Below are 7,581 nucleotides of genomic sequence, written 5' to 3'. Positions count from 1 at the left end.
CTCACACATATAGAACATTGCCTAGAAGCTTCTACTAAACCAGCTGGGATGGGGTGCCTGGGTAGCTCAGTGGGTTAAAGCCTCTGCCTTTGGCTCAGGTCATGATCCCAAGGTCCTGGGATCAAGCCCAGCATCAGGCTCTCTGCTCAGCGGGGAGCCTGTTTCCCTTCCTCTCTCTCTGCCTACTTGAGATCTCTGTCTTTCAAATAAATAAATAAAACTTAAAAAAAAAAAAAAAGATAAACCAGCTGGGAGAGTGGAGTTGGACCCATTTCCACCCTCTTGGGTCTGGTTTAAAGGGTCTAGGAGGCACAGCCTTAAATCTTTCAAAGTCGTAATAAAGGGTCTTACAGTTGGTTGTACTTTTGACTTGCTCTTGACCCCATGGCCCAGGAATCTGTATTTTAACAGATATATTAGGTACATTTGTTGAGCTCAATCCACTGATCGGTGTGGAAGTCCCACATCCGAGCCCCATCCTGTTGGATCAAGTTATACCTTGGCCCCTTGACTCCTGTGTCCCCTGGCCCACCTCCCCACAGCAGCCAGAGTGACCTCCGAGGAAGGGAAAGCTGATTTGGATGTCCCCCTGACTACAACCCATCAGAGGGTCTCCTTGCTGTCCTCAGATTAAAGACAGGCAGTAGCTGGCTGACAGACCTGCCCAAAGCCCTGGTCATGCCAAGGTGTAAAGGGCAGTTTGTCTGTAGTCACCACTAGCGATTCTCATCTCCTGAGGGCAGGCAGGGCCCTGTCCCCTGGACTACCAGGTGCCGGGCACAGAGCAGGGCACCATGTCTGTGGACTGAATGCCACAGACAGCGATGCTGGGCTGCTGGCCCGGCAGGGCTGGCTCAGTCTGGGTTGGCCCCATGGGCTGGGTGTGGGCCATGGAGGGAAGGAGGCTGGGGCTCCAGGGGGAGGGGAAGCTGCCGCCTGCCTCCAGCACCCTCGGGTGACCAGCTGGCTCACGTGTCCTTCTCGCTGTCCCTGGAGCCTCTCTTCTATCAGAAGCTGCCAGCTGACCAGATGCTGCCTGGGGTGGACATTCAGCAGCGTGCCAGCCGGGAGAAGGAGATGGTGTTCACTCAGAACCTGCTCCTGGAGTACGCCAACCAGACCACTCAGGTCAGTCCTGGGCGCCCCATGTCCAAGAGGACAGAAATGGGCCCGACTCCACTCTCCTGGGTCAGAGGGGGACAGAGCCCACTGGGTCTTCAGAAGTGAGGAGCCCCAGCCCTCACCCCGAGGGCCTGGTCTGCCCTGGAAGAGCCCCATTCTTCGCCCCGAGGGCCTGGTCTGCCCCGGAAGAGGCCTTTCCCTGGAGAGAGGAGGGTCATCCTTCCTTACCTGTCTCAGCACAGAACCAGGTGAGGTGCTGGAGGGTGGGAAATAAGGAAGGCTTCCTGGAGGAGGCATGTGGCCTATGAAGCCTCCCAGCGGGAAGGTCCAGGCGGGAAACAGAAAGGAATAGCCTAAGGGGTGGATTCTAGGGAGGCCCGAGCAGAGGAAGAATCCATTTGTGACCAGGGAGGCCCTCCAGCCCGGTCCTTGGGTGGCTGCTGGGGCTCGGGGGTTGGGGGTGGGGAAGGCTGAGGTGATGAGGTATATGTGGCAGTGCCTGAGGCAGATGTGGGGGGATCCCTGGCAGCTTGGGCAGGTGAGCACACAGGTGGGGCCCAAGGCCAAGGGAAGAGGTGAGATGGCCCAGAGCCCAGGAGGAGCAAAGGGCTGAGCCTTGGGCCCCCAGGGGATGGGGGCAGAGGGGAAGGGTGGCCTAACCAGGGAGCAGAAACCACAGGGCTTGATCAGGGCAGGGGACGGGGGGGGGGGTGGAGGGAGAGCAGATAGCGTCTTCGGGACCCTTTATCGGTGCAGACCCCCACCAGCCCTGGTTTTAGATGCTGGTGCCAACCCCCTTCCTGCCCGTGTGCTCCTCCGAAGCGTCAGGACTTGGGGTCAGCAGGGCCCAGCATCCCTGAGACCCTGGCCCTGAGCCCAGATGGAGGGGATGAAGCCCCACATTCCAAGTTTTGTCCCCCATATGGCCGTGCCCGAGCTGTCGCTCTCCACCAGCTGGGTGGACTTCAGGACCTGCTTTGTGAACCAGGGACAGGTCCGGGAGGTCTACCTCATGAAAATGAGTAGCTGTCAGAGCTACTGGGTAGGCTGTACCTGTCCCCCATGTCCCCTACAGGCTGGCACCACCCAGGGGGTCCTGCCCATGGCCGGTTCCCAGACCCCAAGTGATTCCAGGGTAGCCTCACCCCGTGGCACTGGGCTGGACCAGAAAGGCACGCCTGAGCTGTGGGGCGGGGGGCTCTCTGGGGCAGCACACGGAGCTGCCTATGCTCTTGTGTGCTCCCTTCCCTTGGAGCAGGCCAGCAGGAGTCAGACAAGGACCCTAGGACCTTCAGGGTATCTCCAAACAGCAAGCTGCTGGAGGCACGACTGGTCAACAGGCCCCCAAATACCATCACCCTTGGGTCCCAGGCCCCCTTCCTAACCTCAGCCCCCCAACTCCCCATAGGAGCAGTGAGCTACAGGAGTACAGGCTGGTGGTGGAAATTGTGCTCGGTGAGAAGGCCTGCACCCTGCACCTCTGGGACCAAAGCTCCACCAGCTTTGAGGCTCTTGCCTGCACCCCAGCCCTAGTCTCCCAGAATTAGAAATAAAACACTGCCCAGAGCTCAGAAGTAGCTCTGCTGAGCAGGTGGCTGGAGCAGACCACAAACTGGGGAATGAATTAGCTGGTATCTCAGACCTCCACCTACTCTGAATAGCTCCCAGGATGGAGGGGCATCTTTCCAAAAGGGCAAGGATCCAGAGAAGGAAAAAAAAAAAACCCAACTTCTAGAAAAAGAAAAATTGTAAAGCACTTCTTTAATCTGATCAAGGCTATCTACAATAAATTGACAACAAACATCATACTAAATGTTAAAATGTTTGTTGAATGTCTTCTCAGAAATCAGGAGTAAGACAAGGATGCCTGCTCACACCACTTCTGTTCCATTTTATAATAGAAGAACCAGTGAGAGGCTAGTAAGGGGAGAAAAGGAAATATAAAACATAAATATTGGAAATGAAGAGATAGTTTCTTTAGTAAGACTATGGATATAAAATTCATATACAAAAGCCAACGGCATGGCCATCTACCAGCAACTAATAGAAAATGAAATTAAAAACAAAAACCAAAGGTAGTATTTATGATAGCTTCAAAAAATTAAGTACCCAAGGAAAAATAAAAAGCATACAGGGCCCTATAAAGAAAACCATAAAACTATCAAACTTTGCTGAAGAGCTTTCAAGAAGGCCTAAATAAGTGGAGAGATAATCTAGGATGTTCTTGGATTGGAATACTCAGTATTATAAATTATTCTATAGATTTCCCCCCAATCCCAGTCCAAACTCCAATAGGTGTTTTTCATTTGTTGTTCTGCAACTTAATGAGTTGCCTCCAGGATCCATTAGGAACTGCAGAGGGCAGACAAAAACCTAGACCCTCTTAAACACAAACAATATAGGATGTCCTGGATATCAAGACTTTAATACACCACAGCACCCAAGAAAAAATGGTGTTGACACAAGAATGACAAACAGGCTAATGAAGAGAGAATCCAGACTCAGACCACATATGTGGTCACTTGATTTATGGTGGTGCTGAGGACAGCTGGGAAAATCTTTTCAATAAGAGATCCTGGCAAAATTAGGTACCTATATTTCTTGAAAAAAGGGAACTGTAAAAATATTTTGAGTGAAATGGCAAACCAAAGTGGGAGAAGATATTTGCAACACATATAGCTGACAACAGACTCACCTGGAACACATAAAGTCCTCCTGCAAACCTATATGAAGAACACACAGCCTAACACAAAAATGGGCAAAAGACTTGACTAGGTATTTCATAAAACAAGGACTCCAAGTGGCCGATAGGTTTATCAAGAGGCACTCAATCTCCTTAAGCATGAGAAAAATGTAAACTGTAACGCAAAGAGATACCATTACACAGCCACAAAAATGTAAACTGTAACGCAAAGAGATACCATTACACAGCCACAGATTAGGTAAAACTTCAAGTCTGAAAATGTCAAGTATTATCAAAGAGGTGACATAGGACATCGTCTACCTCCCCTTTAAAAAGTGTACACTGAAGCAACTACTTTGGATGATGAATGGCACGACAGGTCAGAGTTGAAGTGTTTTATACCCTACCACCCAGCAATCTCACTCCCAAATAGAGCCTAGAAAAATGGGTTTCTGTGCTCTAGAGTGTAGTTATGAGAAAGTTCACAGAAGCTGTCTGTGTCCGTTTGGACCTCTATAACAACATGCCATAGACCAGATGTCTTACAAATAACAGAAATTTATTTCTCACAGTTCCAGGGGCTGGACACCAGCAGACTCAGTATCTGGGGAGGAGCCCTCTCCAGATTGCACAGGGCTGTCTTCTCACTGTGCCTCCACATGGTGAAAGGGACAAGTTAGCCCTCGGGGACCTCTTTTAGAAGGGCATGCATCTCATTCATTTGTGCTCCACTTTCACGACCCAGTCACCTCCCAGAGGCCCCACCTCCTAGTACCATCACTTGGGCATTAAGTTTTCAACATACTTTTCTGGGGCCACACAAACATTCAGACCACAGCAGAAACATTCTTCATCACAGTACAGGTCTAACTTTTGGAAACGCCCAGAATGTTTGTCAAGACTAGAGTGGATGGATACATTATGGTCAATTTGGGATACTGGAATTCTCTACAGCCTATAAACAAAGTTTTTACAGGGCACCAGATGAATCTAAGAAGCCAGATGCAGGAATTTGAACTGTGGCTCCTCCTACCATTCAAAACCCTTCTCCTGGGTCGGGAGAGTAGAGCACAAATGAATGAGGTTCATGCCCTTCTAAAAGAGGCCTCTAAGGGCTAACTTGTCCCTTCCACCATGTGGAGGCACAGTGAGAAGAAAAAAAAAGAAAAAGTGTTAAGACTCTAGCTATATTTCAACCTCTGTTGTTGGAAGTCGAGTAGTTTCCTTGGAGGAAGGGAAGGGGGTGAACGGAAGTATCAGGAGGGAACCTTGAGGTGTTATTAATCTTCTTCTCCATGTGGTTGATGGATACCATGTGCTTGTGATAACTCATAAAATGGAACATTAACTGATTTATGCACTTCTCTGCATGTTATTCAATGAAGCTTGTAAGATTGGCATAAATGTAATTTCAGGCAAATTAGAATTGATGGCCAAAAGTATCAGTAGAAATGAGGGGTGCTATTTAACGAGAAGGGAAACCCACAGAGAATATGCAACAATTCGCTTTCTTCAGTTGTATCTATTATAATTTCACTTCTCTATTGTGTTTTTTCAACTTCACTTATGACATCGTTCATTTCAAGGATTTATGGTGTCATTTTCCCAGTGAGTGTTTTAGGAGTTAGGCTGCTTCATCTCTTTGAACAACTTAAAGACATGTCAATCCCTTTTCAGAGAGCCCTACCCCAGCTGGATGGCACACCGATGGCAAATCCTTGGGTTTATTGTTTCTGTCTCACACCAGTTTGTTTCGTCCTGTGCTTGGTAATTTTTACTTAAAAATTTATCTTGGGTGAAATACATCTTCCCTAGAAAGCCCTACGAGTCTTGGGCTGTTGTGGCCAGCATCTCTAGGAAATGGTTTAGTGTCTGCTTCTGCCAGGACCTTCCAAGGTCCACATCTTCTCACATTCATTTCTGGGCTTGGGGCTGGTATCCATGGGGCCAGCACCCGAGCCCCCTTCTGAGTTGCTTCAACCCTGCTGTCAGCTTAGGGGCACTCTATACATTGTGAGCTTCACCCCTCTGGGGTTGGGGTTAGAGGCTGACAACATAAGAAGCTGGGTCCCACGTGTAGATTGCTGCCTGGGCAGTGGGAGAAATGGCCGAGCAGCTAGCTGAGAGACACAGACAACAGAGTTCCACATAAGCCAGTTATCATGACCTGGGCGCCAAAAGCCCCACAAAGTCACAGGCATCACAAGTTTGTGGGTCACATCGGGACCCCCTGGCTGACAGGTTTGCTGCAGATCGATTATATCATAAAGATACCAGATTCACAGGATCGTGCAATGCGCAGCTTCCTACAATCTTGGCATTTAATTTTCAATATTTCATTAAGAAACCCATGTGACAAGATTGATGTGGGAGACCAATAAAAAAAGATTCTAGTTGAGTGATGTCTAATAGAAATATAACTTGGAGCCACAAATGCAAGTCTGTGTAGTTTCAGATTTTCTGCCATTAAAAAGTTTTTCTTTAAAGGTGCAATTAATTTTAATATTTTATCTACCCCATATATCCAAAATCTTATCATTTTTATGCACAACCAATATAAAAATGCTGACAAGATAGTCTGTTTCCTTTTGAATGAAATTTTCAGAATTAGTGGTTTTTTTACCCTCACAGCATTATCTATTGTGACTATACACATTTCAAGCCCTCAACAGCCATATCTGACTAGTGGCTATTGTGTGAGACAGTGTGGGTCTCATAGGTTAAAATACATAATGTCAAATTCTGAGCCACATTAGCCACTGATATATACAAGTTATATAAACAAGATAGTTTTATCTGTAACTGAGGGACAAATCCTGGCTATCCATGGGAGATCTAAATCACTTAGGGGTGGGCTGGGTCTTGCCGGCAGCCACAACTGAGGCCACCAGCTCCATCACACCAGCAGGGCCTGTCCGCTTTCTGTTCCTCTGTCCCAACCCAGTTCCCCTCCTGTTCCTTGGTTGGATCCTTCCAGCAAAGTAGTTTGAGGTGAAGTGTTTAAACACGGCTACTGTCTTGGTCTTGGTCATCACAGCCCACGGACAATCCCCCCCACCCGCAATGACCCCCTGCCAAGAAAGAGCAAGGGAGGCCTTTAAAACATCCTGTCATCCCGTAAGCAGATAACTTGTGAGACCCCTTTTTCTGGGAACTTCAAACCCCACCTGGGAGGCAATCCTGGGAAACTTGGTAAGAAACCGAGGGACTGGAAAATGATGTGGGCAGGAGAAGGTGTGGGCAACAGCTTCTTGCTGTGCCAAAGCTTGGGAACACTCTCCCAGAGCAGTGTGCTCGGACCGGATACTAAGGGCCATCACTGTGCACCTACTCTCCAGCCCTGCCCATGAGAGCTGCCCTTGCTCCTCTTCTCCATGAGGATGGGCACTCTTCTGTCCCTCTCCCCAAAGCTCCTCCCTGCAAGCTGATGATCTCCCAAAAAAACTGAGCAGAGAAAGAGGAGAAGGGCCAGGCTCTGCCCTCAGGGCCCTGCACTCCCAGGGAGAGAGGATGTGGGGATCGGGGCCTAACCCAAAGATTTTCGGGTCTGGCTAATCATTGAGGAGCCCTGGACCCTGTTTGGGGAAGTTGCCACCCCAGCTGGGAAGGGCAGACTAACCTGCATGGCAGAGGGGACTGTGAACAGATGTGGGAGCTTATCCTTGGGGTGGTGGTGGTCAGAGGTCAGCCAGGCTGGGACCATGAGGGAAGGAACCCTGAGGATGAGGATGAGATGGGTAATCCCCAAAGCCATGCTTATTTGTGAGTGTCAAAGG

Source organism: Mustela putorius, unplaced genomic scaffold, assembly GCF_011764305.1.
Source record: "Mustela putorius furo isolate JIRA1106 unplaced genomic scaffold, ASM1176430v1.1 tig00003834_pilon_pilon_pilon, whole genome shotgun sequence".
NCBI lineage: Eukaryota > Metazoa > Chordata > Mammalia > Carnivora > Mustelidae > Mustela > Mustela putorius.
The sequence above is the reverse complement of the archived record's forward strand: the minus strand, read 5'-3'. Positions refer to the sequence as shown.